The sequence below is a fragment of the Typopeltis vanoorti genome, chromosome 6, assembly GCF_054136105.1.
Source record: "Typopeltis vanoorti isolate ZY-2024b chromosome 6, IOZ_Tvanoo_1.0, whole genome shotgun sequence".
Lineage (NCBI taxonomy): Eukaryota > Metazoa > Arthropoda > Arachnida > Uropygi > Thelyphonidae > Typopeltis > Typopeltis vanoorti.
In genome coordinates, this window is record NC_143554.1 from 16,736,486 (window position 1) to 16,756,187 (window position 19,702).

Below are 19,702 nucleotides of genomic sequence, written 5' to 3' on the forward strand. Positions count from 1 at the left end.
CTATTATACAATTTCTGTTTCATATAACTTACATCTCTATATGTGGAGAGCCTCTCGCCTTATCAAGATTCACCACTATGAATGTCATAGCGATCCTATAACTATGTACAAGCACAATGGAAAAACTGTATTTTTCTATAGTGCTTCTACATAGTTAGAGGATCGCTATAACTATGTACAAGTACTATGGGATAGTGCTATGCACTATGTACATAACTATGTACATAGTGCTTATACATAGTTATGGCACAGAGGCCTTCTGGTTCACGGACAATTCAACGCGAGAAAATTGATCGAGAGGAAAATTCATCGCAGAAAAAATTTGCTGAAAGTGTTATTCACTAGAAAATTGAACTCAATTTGGTTTAACACGTGTTATGTAGAGGTGTGTGATATTTGGTAGTCAATTGTATCTGAGAGATACCGCGAACTCCGATGTCAGTATAGTATTGGCCAGTGTTTTTTATTTGTTTCTTTTTTTAAATAATTTCTAGATTGTAACTGAAAATAAATAAACCATCATGTATTATATTTGTAGTGTTTTTTTTTTTTTTTAAGTTTTATCGCATTTCGGCACATAAAAGTAATGAATGTATCTCTCGGATACACGCAACCTAAGCTGTAATTTTTTCGACCGCGATCCTCGCAGGGTTAATCTTCCAACCGGCCAGGACGCATATATACTCCCAGCAAATCCTGGATTCGAGTCAGACCATCTGTTGAAAGCATGGATATGAAGTGCATTTGACTGTCATATCCATTAGAAGGTGCGATAATCCTTCACGTTGAGGAGAACACTTAACCAGATTACCTCGCGTAAGTAGCTACGTTCAGTTACCTATTGCTAGAAACGCAGTTTATTGCCGTTTGCTCGGTAACTAGAATCTAAATTAATTATCTACAAGTCACATTTATTTTTGCTACTTGTTTTATCGTATAATTATAGTTTTTAATGCCATTTATATTTCTTCACTTAAGACTGTATCACTCTGGAGGACAAAGCCACTATCATTTATTTATTTTTATTTTATTTTATTTTTGCTAATTATCTTAGTCGAAAATTACATTTTATTCTCCCAGAACTTGATTCAAGATAATTATTTTTTGTCAAACAATTATTTTATAAATTCATAAAAATCTGAATCTTAAAATAAATACAGCCTCCATCTGTTACAGATTGTTTTCTTTATTTTTATTCATAATCTTAGTCAGAAAATTAGTTCACAGATTGCGTGAAGGTTCTCTCTGTTACGATGTTACCTTATAGATAATCATACGTAAATCTTGAATCATATCACATAATGTATAATATTTGTAACGTAATCTGTAGTTCTTTGTACTTCAACTTTCTTGGTTTTTCCCCCAATCACTCCCTACAAATCGAAATAAACGGCGGTTATGAAGTCAACTATTATGTACATATTTTCGGCTAATTTCAGTATTATGCGGTGGTTTTGAAGTAGAGATACTTTCCCTACAGTTTATCATTCGAAACATGTACAGGTGCATGCAATAAAATGAAATTTTATTTCCAAAATTTTCATAATAGAATTAAAATAGTATTTCTTCTTTGATAGCTCATCACCCTCCTTCCAAACTATCACACACAGAAATACTGCTAGGTAACATGTGTGCGCCTTCTTTTTATTTGAATTCGTTATTTTTCCCAAAGTAATTGTTCCAGATAACTTTTAATATTCCGATACTGAAATTAAATTGTGATTATTACAAATGAGCAAATTTTGTATATTTTCTTCTTCTTCTTCTGCAGCTTCTCCCACTTAAGTGGGGTCACTGTTGATGATGAGTCTCCTCCACATCCAAGTTCTTCATCCTCAAGTCCTCTTCTACCAGCTCCCTCCATCTCTTCTTTGGTCGCCCACGCTTCCTCCTTTTTTGCAAATCCATCTGCATGACCCTTCTTCCCACATATTCTTCCTCCCTACTCATCACATGACCAAACCATCTCAACCTTGCCTCCTGTATCTTCGCTCCTAAGTTCGTAACTTTCACTGTTCCCCTTACATAGTCATTTCTCAGACGATCCTTTCTGGTTACACCGCACATCCACCTAAGCATTCTCATCTCTGCTACTTCCATCCTACTGATGTTATTTTTCTTCAGGGCCACAGTTTCTATAGCATACGTCATAGCTGGCCTCACTACTGTCCTATAAATTTTGCCTTTCAGATTGATCGGCACCCTCTTATCGCATAACACTCCAGCGATCGCCTTCCAGTTCCTCCAACCCACTTGTATCCTGCATCCCACTTCCTTCTCAGCTCCTCCATCTTCTTCCACTGTTGAACCTAAATATCTAAAGTCCCTCAGCTTCCTGATGACATTTCCTTCCAGCTCCAGATCTGTCTCCTGGCCGCCGCCCACTGCGCAACACATATACTCTGTCTTACTTCTGCTCAGTCTCATACCTCTCTCTTCCAGTACTTGTCTCCATCTTTCCAGTTTAGTTCCTGCTTCTTCTCTTGAATCTGCACACAGCAAGATGTCATCTGCATACAACATTGTCCAAGGCGCATCTTCTCTCACCTCCTCCGTCACCACCTCCATCACAATGTTAAACAGAAACAGACTTAATGCTGACCCTTGATGCAAGCCAACTGTTACTTGAAAACTTTCTGTCTGTCCCAGACAGGTCCAAACACTTGTTTTCACATTTTTGTACATCTCCGCACCAACCTGTCATATTTCTCCGGTACCTTCTTCTCCCTCAGACACCTCCAGACTTCTAGCCTTGGCACTCTATCGTATGCTTTCTCCAGATCAATAAATGGCAGATGTAGCTCCCGTTGTTTCTCTCGAAACTTTTCCATCATCTGCCGTAACCCAAAGATAGCATCTGTTGTTGATCTACCAGGCATGAAGCCAAATTGTTCCTTTGCAATCTCCACCTGCTTCCTCAATCTTCCATCAAGAACCCTTTCTAGGATTTTCATTGTATGGGACATCAACTTTATTCCTCTGTAATTTTTACAGTCTTGTGCATCCCCTTTACCCTTGTAGATGGGGGACAAGAGTACTCTCCCTCCATTCCTCAGGTATATTTTCCTGTTGGCAAACTTTCATGAACAGATCCCACAGCAGGTCAATTCCCTCTTTCCCCAGTGCCTTCCATGCCTCTACTGGAATCCTGTGGGGGCCCACCGATTTTCCATTCCTCATCCTCTTCATGGCCTCCGTCACTTCCACTCTACTGATGTTCTGCACCATCCCCTCAGAAGGCTGCCCTTCTGAGGGGATGGTGGAGAAATTTTGTATATTTTTTCATTTATATTATTTTCTGATAAATATAAATCATTCAATTATGTGATATTGGGGAAATTAATGTTTAAAAAATAGTGTAATCATACAAAAGCAATATCAGAATAAAATTTTAAAAAAAAATTTTTAAAGAAATATTTTTAAAAAATATTCTTATATGGGATTTTTTCTTTTCGTATATATTTGCGATGAATTTTTGTGCGATTCATTTCCCCCACGATTAAATTTCCAGCGATGAATTTTCTCCGAGATGAATTGTCGGCGATGAACTGTCCGGACACGGGCCTTCTCAGCAAGCTGAGAAAGCTTTCACAGTCTTCTTATATAGCCCAGTCTTCCTTCAGTTTCTTCCAAATGCATCGCTAGCAGAGAATAATATGAGATGTTCTCCTGACTTCTCCATATCAGGAGATTATCTTTTTTTTTCAACAATCTTCTTTAATCCAGGAATTCCATGTGCAATAAAAAAAGAAAAAAAAGAAAATGTTTGATGCTGTCATGCTAATCAGCACACCACTTTTCCGTTTAACGAGCTATATAACGTACAAAAGCAAGACATCTACAAGATTTCTACAGTTAATTCCTGAAATGGTAATCTCTATACCATAAAAGAGGAACTTTTCTTGCCCTTCAGACAAGAAAATTTCTCTTCTTAGAATAAAAAACTGGAGCTTTTCGTTGTGTATTAGTATCGTGTCCGCTTCCTTTCTTTTCCCCTCTACAAAAATTACCTTCTCTCGCTGACTTTAAATCCTATCTATACTTTTGATAACGAGAGTATGCTCCTTTTCACTACTGAATTAATCAACCTGTTAGTGCTCAAACATCCTCTACTGCGCGCCCTATACAGTGAGCACCAAACCATCTTTCGGTGATAACAACCAAATCAACTTCATTGCTATAAAAAACCGTGTCTCTCGTTTTCTGTCTTTCTTTTTTTTTTTTTCATTAAAAGGTTTTAATCCTTCCCGTTACTTGTGATACATCTAGCTATACAGAAAATACCAGATCTCTTTCTCTCTCCCTCCTTGGGTCGACGTATTTCTAGCCTTCCCTGGCACAAATGCTTCATATTAACTTTGAAAGCCTCCAGAAAACTTGGACCTCTTTTCATGCATCAAAATACTCCCTCTCTAAAAATAGTTGATTTTCAAAAGGCATTTTCGAGTTCGGCTAATTGACGATCCCTCTTTAGTCATTCCGGCCAATGTCTCGCATACGTTCTGTTTCTGTGAATTTCATCTTCTAGTAACCCGTCTGGTTGGGAATCTGTAAACCATGCTTGGGTCCAAATTCCCAAAAACTAGGAATTCTTTTCAAGCCATTCAGTCCTGCAATAAGCAGAGACGAGATTTCACACCGCGTGAAAAACCCATTGCCTGTTAGTCAGAAAGCGTAGATACTACCACGCGGCAAACCAATCTACATCAGAGTCACAGTAGCGACTCTTACGTGATGTAGTGAGTCATCAAGTATTAAACAGAGAAAGAATTCAAATGTGGTTCTAAGTAGAATATCAAGCTGGATTCAATTAAAGAAAGAAACTAGAGCACTTTGAAAATAGCAAAAAATATCCAAAAAAAGCGTTCTTCTTCTCCTCTGTCTTCCTTAGTTAGTAATGACGATGTCATTTAGAAGGAAGATCTGGAGATGAGTTAATGATATCATATTGTGGCTGCAGGATTTTTTTCTTCTCAGAAACTCTGGGTTTTTCAATCCGGAAAAACAGAAAAACCAAAGCAAGTAACAAATGTGATACACTTTCCTAATAGCCTTGGCCAGTAATTCCAAACAATCCAACCCCATTTGCGGTCTCTTTTTTCAACTATTCCGCACTCATCGCATCGTTGGATCGATTGCACCAAATACAGAATATAAATGTTTACTATGGTATTTAAGGTTCCTGAAAATTTCAACTTAATGTAAGCCATAAATGATAGAAAGTGGGGAGAACTTCCTCCACAGATCTCTACAGGGCGCATAGTTAAAACGATGCAAAACAAACACGTCCTTTGCAGCCACCTGCACTTCGGATCATTCAACTAATGTCGAAAATTTGGAATATAACGGTTGCTGACTTTAGAAGCCTGGGAAAAATCCATCCCGCTCGGAAACTATTGACATTGCATAGTTCTGGTTGGTCAGGTGTCTGAGCAATTTCTCATTACGTAATAACATCTGAGAACTGGTGGATGACTAGAGACGATGAACGATTTCGTCATCATTCTTCTCAACTAACAGGCAAATGTGTTCGGTCCAGAGGTATATTACCATTTTGAAAGCAGTCATCACGAAGTAGTGGGTGCTTGACGCAGCGAGATGCTCGTTATTGGAAATATTGTTAAAATACACGATAGAATTTTGTCGTAGCCTTGGAGATAGCAAAAGTTGCAACTATGACTATGGGGGACGCAGAGCTGTCAAAAGATCCTCTTGAAAAAAAAAAGTGTATAAAATGGACAACTTTGGTACTTATTATTATTATTACATGACACTTCTAAGGAGTCCAAGAATTCATCGCGGGAGAGCACACAACCCGCCGTCAACACTACATAAACATCCAACAATACACAACGCCATCTACCGCCATTGATGGCATTTTTTTGACTGTAAATTTGTGTGTGCGTGTGTGCGTGTGTGTGTGCGTGCGTGCGTGCGTGCGTGCGCGCCACGCATGCATGCGGGATGAAAAACTCGAGTTCCCTGAAGAAAAAAAATCCTGCTACCTCCGTATGAGACAGCTAACTCACCGGTATTTCACAGTCCAGAAATGCTTTTAAGCTATGATCAGTTGATATATTCGTACGACAACCACGAGTAAGAAAGGAAATTCGACCATTGTGGTCCTAATTCTAAATCTTATAAACCACTTTTAAGAAGAAAATTGGAATAATGATTTTAGTCTGCAGTGGTACAAATGTGTTGACGCTGGCTTATAAAAATGGAACAACAAGCGGGAAAAAATCCCGGTTTATACATTTTTAGTTAGAGAGAAAGATTTGAGTGTGGAGACAGTCACACGATAACCAACATTCATATCTGCCTGTGTTCTACAAGCTACTGGAAGAGAATAATTGGGAGTAACAATATGATCGAACGGTATGGATATGATATTAGCACGTAATCCGATCATGGACGCGAAGCTTATGCATCATCGATGTCAGAATGTAGATTGAAACTCTCAATTGCTAATGCGTTAACTATCCCCATGAAAATTATTAAGTACCACGTACGAATGATATTGTTCAGTCTGAATTGTCGCTTTCGAAATCCCAATCCTACCTATATATATATATATATATATATATATATATATATATGAACGACAAAACGATGTTCTGATAATTTCACAAAAAAGAAAAGAAAAAAAAACATGGAAACAGAAATTCTTAACGTTATCGTGATTGACGTCTTCATTCAGTCAGCCGTTAGCATAATAACTTCATGACCTGCAAATGTTATCTCTGAAACTTTTCGTATTATTTCTATGCGTCGAATGTTTTCTAATAAAGAGGTCTTCTTTAAGTCCATTTCTTTCCTGCACTTACTCTTGTCGAGATTACTATGCACTGTAGATTAATTACCAACATTTAATTAGCGACTCGTTCTCCACTCTCGTAGCGTTCAGAAACTAGAACGTCAGAGCAAGTCCATCCACATCACTCAAGTGAACGTAAAGGTCACGTTTAAATAGAGCGGTATGAAATGAGAATATTAATCAATGGCCTGCAAATATGTAAGTAGCTTGGTTTATAATCAATAACCGAGAGAGAGAGAGAGAGAGAGAGAGAGAGAGAGATGGATTACAGCCTCATTTGGGTACACAGCCTCAACAGTATTAGTCTGATAGGAAACAAAGCTTAAAACAGTTTTTATTAAAAGGAAATTTAAAGTAAATTAGAATCAGGTTACGAATAACATCTTAAAATTTTTATGTGAATCTCATGTACTGTAAACATATCACACCTTTCAGCGCTGTAATTCGGATAAGGGTTAGATAATCTTGAGTCGAAACTCAACTCTAGAGACACGGCAGATTCGGAACTTTTTCCCAAGTCCAGGAGTCCAATAAGCAAGGGTGCGGTCTCGCACCGAGCAATGGCTACTTAAAGGTATTCCCAAACATCCAAGATGTAGCCGGATTCGAAGCAATACCCTGTTAACTGGAGAGGATACAAATCCACCCACTCAACGAAGATGGCAAATAATGTTCAAGCTGAAGACCTTATAGGCTTCAAAAATATTGAAGCTACAGACCATCGTCATATTATTAAAATAGCTTAAGTTTAATGAAATGCAAAAGTACTTAACATTTTGAAAGAGAAATTATCTTTCATATATTGTATTTTTTTCATAATCTGGAAACGCTGATCTAGAGAACAAGCATGGAACATTTTCAGGCCTCCAAAAAGCAGAGCGATAGCCTTGCACCAAGCAATGAAATTCATATGAAAGTCCTCTAAATAAAGTACTTTACAAGTGACGAGACGTTAAAACGAAATGAAAAATAAAAAATAGCATTTCAATGGGACTTGTTACAGTAATGCAATCATAACAAGTGTCCAAGAATAACGGTACAGACAAGGAAAAGAAGGGGTAAAAATGCAGATCGTTGTTTCATGTGGTATTAGCACAATGCAAGATAACAATAGTTACAAAAGAAATCGTCCATAGAAGAGATCAACAAAGTTGTTATATTTTGAGTTAGCAATGCATACGTTGAGTATAATTAAATTATATATTTGGTTTAATCCTTTATCCAAGTGTAAACAAGTAAAGTCTGCGGCTGAAATATCTTCAGGACTGGGCCAACTCGTGGCAAAGATGGATTGAGTTCTCGTCACTTTCCTTAGTATCCCATAATGCAAAGCAGATCTCCTTGCGGACATGCATAATGCTATGCATTATTGGAAGGGTCACTACCCAGACCGGTTTCGACCTTTATTGAGTTTTCTTCAGTTGGAGCCAGACTCAGAGGTGATACCAAGGTTGAAGTGATGCAGAACTCATATTTCCATATGCCAGTTGCCAAAAGGTGTCGCACCTTATTATTAAATTACTCTGGATTACAGAAGGACGTTGGAAGTTTTTTTTTTCCACTTGGTTAGACTATGACTAGGCATATGGAAATATGAGTTCTGCATTACTTCAACCTTGGTATCACCTCTGAGTCTGGCTCCAACTGAAGAAAACTCAATAAAGGTCGAAACCGATCTGGGTAGTGACCCTTCCCATAATGCATATCTCCGCAAGGAGATCAGCTTTGCATTATGGGATACTAAGGAAAGTGACGAGAACTCAGTCCATCTTTGCCACGAGTTGGCCCAGTCCTGAAGATATTTCAGCCGCAAACTTTGCTTGTTTACACTTGGATAAAGGATTAAACCAAATATATAATTTAATTATACTCAACGTATGCATTGCTAACTCAAAATATAACAACTTTGTTTATCTCTTCCATGGACGATTTCTTTTGTAACTATTGTTATTTTGCATTGTGCTAATACCACATGAAACAACGATCTGCATTTTTTTTTTTCGAAATTCCAAAGTCAGTATATTGAGTGAAAGCACAGAAATTATTTTTTAAATATTTTTGAAGAATGCCAGTCATGAAAGACCTTCCAAAATCATTAGCTGATGCTCTAAAAAAATAATAAATATAATAATAAATATATAAATAAATTTAAACAAGTTATAAACTAAGAGGCCTGTTCGGGAGTTTCACAACATAAAACGATGCTACACATCTGGGATATTTGGTTATGTAGAGAATAATTAATCGATTCAACGAAAGTATCATATATAAACAACCCTACGAAATGGGATCGGTCGGAAAGATGTTTGTTGATATTGGATACCAAAAGAAAAAAATAATAGCGCCATTTTTTCTTAGGGGAAATGCCAGTGCATGGTAACGCACACCAATTGCGCACTGCCGAGTCCACTGTTAGTAAGTGCAGTAATTTATATGAGCCAAACGCTCCTTCAGATGGTCGACTACCCATCTCGCTGTTATAGTCCAGAAAATCTGTGTGTGGAGATACGAGCAGCCAAAAGCAATCTCATTAAGCGTTTTCTATCCACTACAAGTAGAGAACTGCAGTCTACAAGTCTTTTCTATGAAAAACGAAGACACATCGTCGACTAAGGCAAAAAAAAAAGTTTGTGAAGCAACAAGTCGCGTCCATCACAACGAAAGAGCAAGAAGAATGCTTGGGAACTTATATGCGAGTGTGCTGCCCAATGATGATGTTTGAAGGTGGTAGTATAATGATGCGGGATTGCTTCTTGTGATATGGATTAGGTTCACTAATCTTAGCCCATGGAATCATGACTACTAGATCATATACTGATGTTCTTCTGAGATATGACTGCATTCCATGTCACAAAGCAAATGACTATAAACGTGGTTTGAAGACAGTTTGAAGAATGCTGGAATAGTTACGATGACCAACCCATATCCTAATATGAACTAACCTGACAGATCATTATCTGTGTAATAAAATGAAGCATTGAGACACGATTAAAATGGTCATTCATTTGTAGAACTTACTAATCAGTGGTTTAGCTAGAGCTTTTGCCGCCTGGGGCGGGTCTTGAGCTTGCCGTCCCTCTCAGCATACACCAAAAATACTACAAAAAGTCAAAATGACGTATAGGGAAATAAAATAAAAACACTATTACTTAAATAAAAGAGCCAATAGGCTTCACTTCGGCGATGTAACATTATTTAAATGAAGGGGATATTAAATCCCACATTATTTCCACCTTTACCCACTTTTGCCACGAGTTGCCCTAGTATCGGCGGATACTAGCGTAAGCTAAAGCACGTAGTCAAACTAGGGCAACTCGTGACAAAAGTGGGTAAAGTTCTGGCTCTTTTATTTAAGTAATTTATGGGTGCACCTTTTTTTTTTTCAACTAGTATAATAAAGTATATAAGCTCTTTTCGCTATACCTTCAGTATTAATCTGGTCTGCCTACTCACTGATGACACCCCAATGAGGGTTGAAACCGGTCTGGGTAGTGACCTTCCACCATAATGTATAACATCATACATCTCCTAGGAGATGTGTTTTACATTATGGGAAATACTAAGAATAGTGATCAGAACTTTATCCACCTTTGCCACGAGTTGCCGTAGTTTGTACTACGTGCTTTAGCTTACGCTAGTATCGGCCGATACTTTTATAGTTTACTATATTCGGCATGAAACGCTTTGATTCGGATCTTTCAGTTTCTTATTCGGCTTTGAAATAATGTGGGATTTAATATCCCCTTCATTTAAATTAAAACACTATGTTTATTTTTGAAGTAAAACTTTAATTCCAACATTCTAAAATGTTATTTTTCTTGCTTTTCTGTTAGCAAAATCGTCGATGACACTGGCGAAGTCTATTTCATCATTCATGCTGTTCTATAGACAGTATAGAAGATTTCTTAAACGCAAAGTGCCGGCCGTGGTGGATCGCCAACCCCCCCCCCCTCTAGCTACGCCACTGTTATTAATGCTTTAGAGGAGAGGAGGGGGGGGCAAAATATGACTAACTTTCTACAAAAAATAAGCTTCCAAAGAGTTTTGAAACAATAATTATAGCCAATGACGATAAGTTTTTTTTAAAAAATTTGGTATATATATTTTAATGTTGTCCTAAAAAAGTTTGGTAAAATATCGTATATGATATTAGTATCTTACACATAGTTTCTGCATACAGGATTTTATAAAATAAAAATAATAATAATAATAATAAATAGATTAAAGAACCATTTATCCAAACACTGAATTGCCGAACTCGCAAGCAACGATATTTTGTTCGCTGTTTACGAGTTCGGCATCACAATACAAAGATGATGTAGAAATAAAGGAAATAAAAGAATTAAATACTTACCTAAAGCTGCTGGGTAGAGCCTTTATAGCGAGGCTGAGTTTGCTGGAATCTTGCTAAGAGAAACATAAGAAACGAAATCAAAAATTTGCAAAGAGCCATTTTTTTAATTTTAGAAATGAATCATTGCATATAAATAAATAATTTCAAGCTATACAAAACGGTAAATTCTATTCTCCACCATCAAGAGAAAATGATTATCAAAAAAGGAAGCAAAACAATAGACAAAATGCATTCTCTCTAGAAATTTTGTTTGTAAAGATCATTGTGGGTGTAAATTATGGTTTTGTTTCATTTTCTGGTAATTCCACTCAGGTTTTCATGGTTAAATATAAGAAGGAGCTAAAATGATCTTCAGATAATTGAGAAGCATGTCCAGGAAGTTCGTTGATGCGTAGATGGATATATGAAAAGAGTTAAGGTATATCTTCGAAGATTCTACTTTCTCTACAAACACTGACGTCTCAACGTAAGAATATGTTTCAGAGTAGAAATGACATGGAAATCGTCATTAAACAAGTTCATAAAGTCTTCTTTTAGCATGTGGTAAAATAGATCGTTTCGAAGATCAGTCAAAAGAAATGCTGAAGAGTTTCTCTTTTCTTCTGATCGAGAATCAAGAAACTAATAGAGGATTTTAGGAAGCTGTTAAGTGTACCGTCCCAAATATGAGAATGGTGTTAAATGGTTAGGTGTGTTTGTGATTTCTATAGAGTTCGTAGTTATTGAGAGGTAAAGTGATGCCTATAGTAGCAAAGAAGAAAACTAATTTAAACATAAGAATAAAACATCTGGTAACGATCTACTGTCAAAATCAAAAATCAGATTATTCATTAAGTTTTACAAGCTATTAGTGCATAGACACAGCGAGATTTACTGGCATACAATCTGAACACGTTCTTCCAATTGGACTTCGTTGTCCTGAAAGAACCAAATTGCTTGAGGCGATTAGAATAAAAGAAAAAATGCAGAAAAGGGTAAATTTCGTCTCTAAATACACACGACGTAGACGATGCCATAACAAAATCGAAACAAGTATTCTGAATCAGTTTCTTTAACAGTTTAAATCAGTTAAAGAAACTGATTTAAACTGTTTCATCTGAAAGAATAAATTTTTAAATTCACTGGCCTCATGATCTGTTGTACGAAACGGAAAACCATTCGCAAAATGTGTAGTTTCTTTAAATGAGATGATAAAATAAATTAAAAGTGCCAAGAAATTGTATTCGTGGTTTAATCCTTTATCCAAGTGTAGCCAAAGTTTGCATGTGAAGTATCTTCACGACTGGGATACTTGTATATAGGCTAAAGACTTCACATCAATTGCCTTAGTATCCCATAATGCAAAACACATATCCTTATGGACACGTGTAATGCTATGCATTATGGGAAGGTCAAGATCCAAGACCCAGAAGTGATAAGGTTGAAGTAATAAAGAAGTCATATATTTTTCATACACAAGTAGTGAAAAGGTGTAACAGATCATTAAAATACTCTTGATTACAGATAGATGAAATTTTTTTTTTTTCACTTGGTTATAAATTTTAACCTTGATATCTCTTCTGGGTCTGGCTCTCACTGATGAGACCTCAATAAAGGTCGCAACCGGTCTGGGTAGTGACCCTTTCCATAATGCATGGCATCATACACACCTGAAATGATGTATGCTTTGCATTATGGGATACTAAGGCAATTAATGCTAAGTTATTATCACCTAAATACAGTAGCTAGTCGTGAAGTTACTTCACGCGCAAACTTTGTTTGCTTACACTTAGATAAAGGATTAAACAAGAATATAATTTCTTGGCATGTTTAATTTAATTTGTAACCGAGATCATAAAATACCTCACTTCCGACGAACCCCTCGGGAGTAATTCGAATGTCAAGAAATTCTTCTTGAAGATGTAATATCTCAAGAATGAAGTAAGATTAGTCTTAATGCAATAAGCAGAGCAGTGATCTCACCTGGACGATGAAAATCATGCTTAATTTTCTAAAATATGTGTCCAATTCTAGTAATTCTCATTCAGTCACTTTTAAATAATGACTGGATGGCCCTTTCTTTCACACAAGAGCACGTCTTTTTCGCACGGTGCGCACGCACGCACGCACATAACCATTCATGGAATGATCCAAAAAAAAAAATCCATATCTGATGTAGAATTTGAAATATCTTTAAAAATACTAACAGGATAATTAAAATAATTTGTTTTTATATAGGTAATAATGCTTTAGTATACACTTAAACACTTAGCGTACCTTCCAAACAGTAAGTAATTAACATATGTGGACGTGAGGAAATCATAATTACCTTATGGGTGCACAGAAGCACATGATTCACATCAGAAACAAATCATTTTAAGCAAACAGAAAACAATAAAACAACTCAACGAACAGCATTTGTGTGTGTGTGTTAATATTTGGAATTTTCATATTGAAAAACTATGCGGTGTAACCTGTATAAATAATAAATAGTGAGTAAATTCAATTACAAGAACAGACACTGATATAGGGGACATTAATTAATCCAACTACTGTTTCAAACAGAATCGTGGATTTTAATGAGATTTTAGGAATAACGCTCCAAATGTAGAAATATCAGAACAGACGTTCACAGAACCTGAAGAATCAATTTTTCTTGCAGTACCTGGTTATGTCTTCGCCTTAGTGTTTAAATCAGTATTCATAATGAGAAGGTATAATCAGTATTCATCAGGTTGAATACAGTGAACAGAAATATTCTTAAAATATATTGACTTCTGGGATGTCGAGATTTATTAAATAATAATAAATGCAGCAGTTTCGATCCTCAGAGGATCTGAGACTGCTGTTAATGGGGGAAGTACAACAACAACTCCAGCTCTAATAATATAAAAGCAACTGCCTGAATTTGTTTGAAAATTTAATTGGCACTTATCCAAACGCGAGTGATGTTAGTAAGAATATTCCCTCATTCTTGCTTGCATAATCTGCTCACTCTGTATCAGACAGGATTTCAAGTAGCTGACTATTAATAGATTTATCTGTGATTTTAGAAAGGATCAGGTCTAATGTAAATATTTGTATCTCCTTTTAAAAATGTTTTCGAATGGACATCGAATAGTTCAAGAGCGACAAAAATGGATATTTAAATGCGTAATGTAAAAACGCAACTTTGAAGCACAAGTTTTAATAAGAGTACAGGCACAGTGTCTCCCGCAGCTAGGGTGATTGAAATCGTCTGATTTTTTTCTGAAAAAAAAAAAATCAAAGTTCAATTATTGCTGGTGTGAAGGAGTAAATAAGTTTTTTTTTTTTTTCAAAATTACCTGCAAGCACTACAGTATTTGGAGACGTAAAGATATAGTTAATAGCGCTCTTATATATTGACATGTATGAGTAGTACTTCGTAGACCGAATTCGAAAACGGTACGCCAGTTCCATATGTCAGAAATAATAATTGATTGCAGACAGATAATAATGGCAGCAACATGTTTGTGTGGACGAAGACATAAAGTGAATTTCGAAATGTTATGTCACAATCCCAGGACAGTCAAGATGTACTCAGTCGGGGTTACAAATTAAAGACAACAATTACGTTATTACATTTTTTATCATTTCGGAATGATTTAAGGATGTTGTTCGGAACAAATGTACCATTGTGACGAAATTCATTCTTTAAATAGATGTAGAATAAGTAATTAAGAGTCATTCACCATTAACTACGCAACTGCTATGGAAGTAACATACACAAGGTGAAGTGATAAACAGCACACTTTTTATTATGATTTTAGTATGTCTGAGTTCACAACAACTTGAAATATGTAATCCGGGATTGGAACATACACTTATTTTCTCAGCTATCAACAAAACAGTAAAAAAATATTGCTTTTTGAATAATTTTCTTATTTCAAAGCCTAACGGCTACTTCTAGAAGCTAAATGTGCTACAAGTAATACATCTAAAAAACCATTCTAAAAAGATTAATATTTCAAAAATTAATACCAATTTAAACAGCAGATTATATTTTTCTACCTTGAATACAGTTCAAGAAGTTGAATTTCTGAACAATAATTCCGTTCATGTATGCAAATATTCTCTTTTGAAAGAAGAAGAATCATACGATTTTTGAAATAGCTGTATAATATTTTATGAGCGTAAAATTATAGGAAACAATATTCATTAAAACTACGCAGTGATTCTTTGATCAAATAGTGTATTGAGTCTTATTTTAAGGCTCGTAACACTCTGTGACCACTCATGTTATAAGGACCAATACCAATACAATCTCCTTTGGGAATATATATTTATTTAGGATTTATTTGCAATAAAAAATATAATTATTATACTTTTATGTCACTCTTATTAAAATACTGCACACCAATTGTAATTATATTAACTGCATTGAACAACTTGTAACAAAATGTAGATTGTTGCCTAAATTCTAAGTAATATGCAATTTGTCTGAGAGATAAACTCTTAAAATTATGATTATATAATACTAGCAATACTTTTATAGATATTATAAAATATAATAGTATCATTATAAGAATACTATTATTAATTAATATAATATTTAACATCACAAATACTCTTATGTAAGAAAAGAAAAGAAGAAAATTTTTCTTCAAGAAAAATGCCAACAGATTTCTTCTTTCTCGATGCTTACTTTGACCCTACACACACAGTACTGATGAGCTATAGGTATTGTGCACCGAGTGCGTGTGATAAAAAAAAAATTAAAACATAATAATGATTACTAAGAACCATTTGCAACCCAGAATAGAAATGTTTAAAAAAAAAGAAGAAAGAAACTAGTATGTAAAACAAACGAAACGATGTAAAACAAACCTAGCATCAAATGGCATACTGTATTCACCAATGCTTTTGAAACTGTGAAATATAGCTTCTTGAAAGAAAAGTAGTTAAACTTATTTGCTCACCCAGCCACTACTTTGATCTGTGCTTATTTATAAGGATAATTATACAGAATCGTGGAAAATTAAGAATAAGCAAAACCTTTTATTACAGATCATTGATTTAAATTTCTTTTTACCTAAGTAACAGCGCCAAGGTGGCGGCAGAGAGTACTAAACAGATAATATGTTCAGTTTATAATCTGAATCGAATGCATACCGTATGCACTATATTTAAGATAATTTCACATAATTCTTAGTGCTTTTATGTTATGTTGACACTCAACCTTTTGTTCTATTTAGCTTGCGTCCATTATCCGAAATTTGCTTCATAGATGGTTAATGTGGCTCTTCCAGTTTATATTTGCAGCAAGATAAATTTCAAAGTATCGAAATTTCAATTTTAATATAAGAAAAGGTATGAAACTTTATTTCGCTCGAACCTGGATGATTCTAATAGAAAAACAATTCAAATACATTTGAAAGACTTGTGAAGATAGAAAGAAATTACTAAAGTTGCTTTATTCACAAAGCACTCAACAATTTCGTTCCTTTGAATTGAGAAATGGGTGCATGCGCACTCAGTGCAGTTGGGACGCGAGGTGCGTATGAATGTAGATATATGACGGTATAAACGATGACATAAATGCCCTCGAGTCTTAGTAATTAAGCACTTGAAAATGAGAAGGCATCAAAAATTTATGGACTTTATTAAATATGAGCCCCAGTCTACGTTTTTAAGCTGTCCTCGAGATCCTACTTTACATACAGCAAAAGAAATTTCCATCAACCTCATATAGTTCAGAATTTATTACGTAAACGTCCAAGGTTATCGTGAGAAGTAAATTAATAAAGACAGGCTTCAAAATCATTTGGACCTCGTGAGCATGATTAGGCATGAATAAAGAAGGTTGTTATAGCGAAATATTCCAGAAAGCCCCTTATTCCTCCGAGTTTCATAAAATTTAACTGATTAATTGTGAAGAAAATTCTGATGATGCACTTTACCAAACTTGTTACACGAATACTAGCAAAATACTCGATTACATGGAAAGGGTAGTGAAATTGCAATATTACAATTAGTGGAGAGTGTAACAAACTGAATTCTGATGTTCAGATCTGGTGTGCTATCGCTTAAAAATTAGAGATCGCAATTATGGGATTCTGGGATTTTTTTTATAAATATGCAGTATTGAGAACATTTGTAATATCACTTCTATAGTGAGAGAAGTGCTAAAAATAATAATTCCCATACTTCTGCTATACTTTTGAACTTTTGTTATGTCAGGTAGACGAAGAAAGATAACTATTTTCTATTCATTCATTTCGTATGGTGATTCAACGGCCGTGAGTCTTTTTTACGGGGAGGTACGACACCACCTCAATCCTCCCATTTTTATCCGGGCTCGGGACCGGCATAGCTGACACTTCAGGCTATGGCTGGAGGGATTGTCTCAAGTATTCTTGACTGTATCCGTGTGTGTTCACGGGACCGGTTTGCCTGCTTGGGGGATGAAAAACCTCAGATAAACTGAGGGAAAAACCCTGCTGTCCACGCTCAAGACCGGCTAACTTGGCTATGGCTGAGGAAGATCCTTAAGCTCCTCACGTCGTCGACGGGAATCGAACCTAGGACACTCCTTCCCCAGACATATGGTTACGAAGCGCACAGCCACTATGCTAACAACGCGGATACTATTTTCTATAATAAGCTTTGATCATAAACTCAGTGCATCGATTGTCTGTTTCTGTTATAATAACTGACCGTCAATGGTCGTTATATTACCAATTAGCAAAAAAGTCTTTCCAACTAATGGACTTAGTCGAAACCAACTGAACTACAAACTTACCAATAATAATGACTTAATGGATTCCCAGCAATGCCGTACTTTTATTGTGTAAGCGTTTATTATTATTATTATTATTAAGAGAGACCTCCAAGGAGTCAGGGACTCATCAAGGAAGGCCACACACACACACACACACACACACACACACACACACCAGCTATCATTACTTATTCTTGAATTCATTCATCATTAACATTGCTTGTACTCACAACATCCAATGGCAATCCATTCTATAATTAAGCACCACCCTATGAGAGAAAAATCTTGCCCTCATCCCTTTCTTAGCGGCCTTCATTCTCGGCTTCTAAGGATGTCCTCTCGTCCTTCCCCCACCCTCCATAAATTGAAAAATTTCATCAATTCAAATTCATTTAAATCGATATCATTTTTTTATTAAGAAAATGCTATTTCAAACTATATAATTAATAATGTACAACTTATTTTACTTCCATCTAAATAATTTACTTAGCTAATCAGAAATCCAGTCTTTGCCATTTCTTTTGCAACCCAGTATACGATCAACATAGCACATTTACACAGTAACAAATTTTAAGGCAAACTGAGGTGAGCATTTTAAATAATGCTCTTTGATTTCTATGAAATATCATTTGAAAGTTGTCAGTTCTGTTCACGTAATCCACGGAGATTATTGATCATCCTGCGACTTCCGACTGACTTCGGTATGGTTGTAAGGATCAAAAGTTAAAATCCCCCCCCCCATCTCTCCGTGCACATCCAAGACAAGCAGCCTCTAGACCAGAACATTTCATAAATGATATTCCCCTTGCAGATTCATCGTTCTGAACACTCCTTTCTACATTCATCTAGTTGCCAATGTTGATTTTGGATGGGTAAAGCAGCCTCATTGGTCTGTCGTCTATTGTTATATCCCAAGAAAAAGTTACACGTATGCTGCATGCAGATACACATTTAATGGAGGGGGAGACAGCTTCCAGGGGCTCCACCCAACACTGATTTGATGTTTGCAATTTATTACATGGTGCTCATCTTAGTGGGCAGGTTTCTAATACACTTACTTGACCCGTGTGACATTCACTAATATCGCGTTCCCAAGTTATGACTTTTGTTCATTAGTAGCTTGTGATATGGTGGTTATTCTTTAAGTGGAAGTATCCATCACATAATTGGTGTTACAAATAATGTGCTGTTTCCGAATAATGCAAGCGCAAATATTCATAATTGAAATAACAGAAAAATCTCTTACTGTATTATTTATGGATAGTGTTGCAAACTACGTATATATACTATTATAAAAACTTATTCTAAATGAAATGGCAACCAACTAATTACAATAAATGGAGATTTCGTGTGCGTGCGTGTGTGTACACCGACTTATTCGTGAACGAACGTTTTCCCATGATTAAATTATTATTTTAATTTCATCCCTATCCTTCGGTTGTTTCTTTTTTCCTCTCCGTGTTAATTTATCTCAATTCCTGTCTTGATTTTATGTCATCAAGCAATGTACAAATGAATCGGAACAAGTGTTTCTTATCCAGGAAAGTATGTATATTAACCAGTGTTAAGCACCTCCTACAAAGCACGTGATGTATGATCTCGATAAGTGGTTTAAATTATTCATTAGGAATGCTTACACAATTCATCAACAAGCTGAATTGCTTGATGAATTACATTAAGATGAAAGAAATGATTTAAAGATGTGCCCACTGCTTGAGTTGCGACATGACACACAGCACCAGCGGGATGTCGGCGCCAAACTTTTTTTTTTTTTCGTTTTGCTGTTTATTAATGATTTTTTAATGATCGG

At 35.8% G+C, this 19,702-nt stretch overlaps 1 protein-coding gene across 1 annotated transcript in view; it reads right to left on the reverse strand.

Moving 5' to 3' along the window:
- The window catches only part of LOC150105310 (neprilysin-2-like), a 493,284-nt gene that overhangs the window by 435,134 nt on the left and 38,448 nt on the right, over positions 1–19,702 (reverse strand). The window contains exon 2 of the mRNA XM_090394688.1: positions 11,172–11,224. The gene's annotated coding sequence lies outside the window, so the exon portion shown is untranslated. The remainder of the gene's footprint in view (positions 1–11,171; positions 11,225–19,702) is intronic.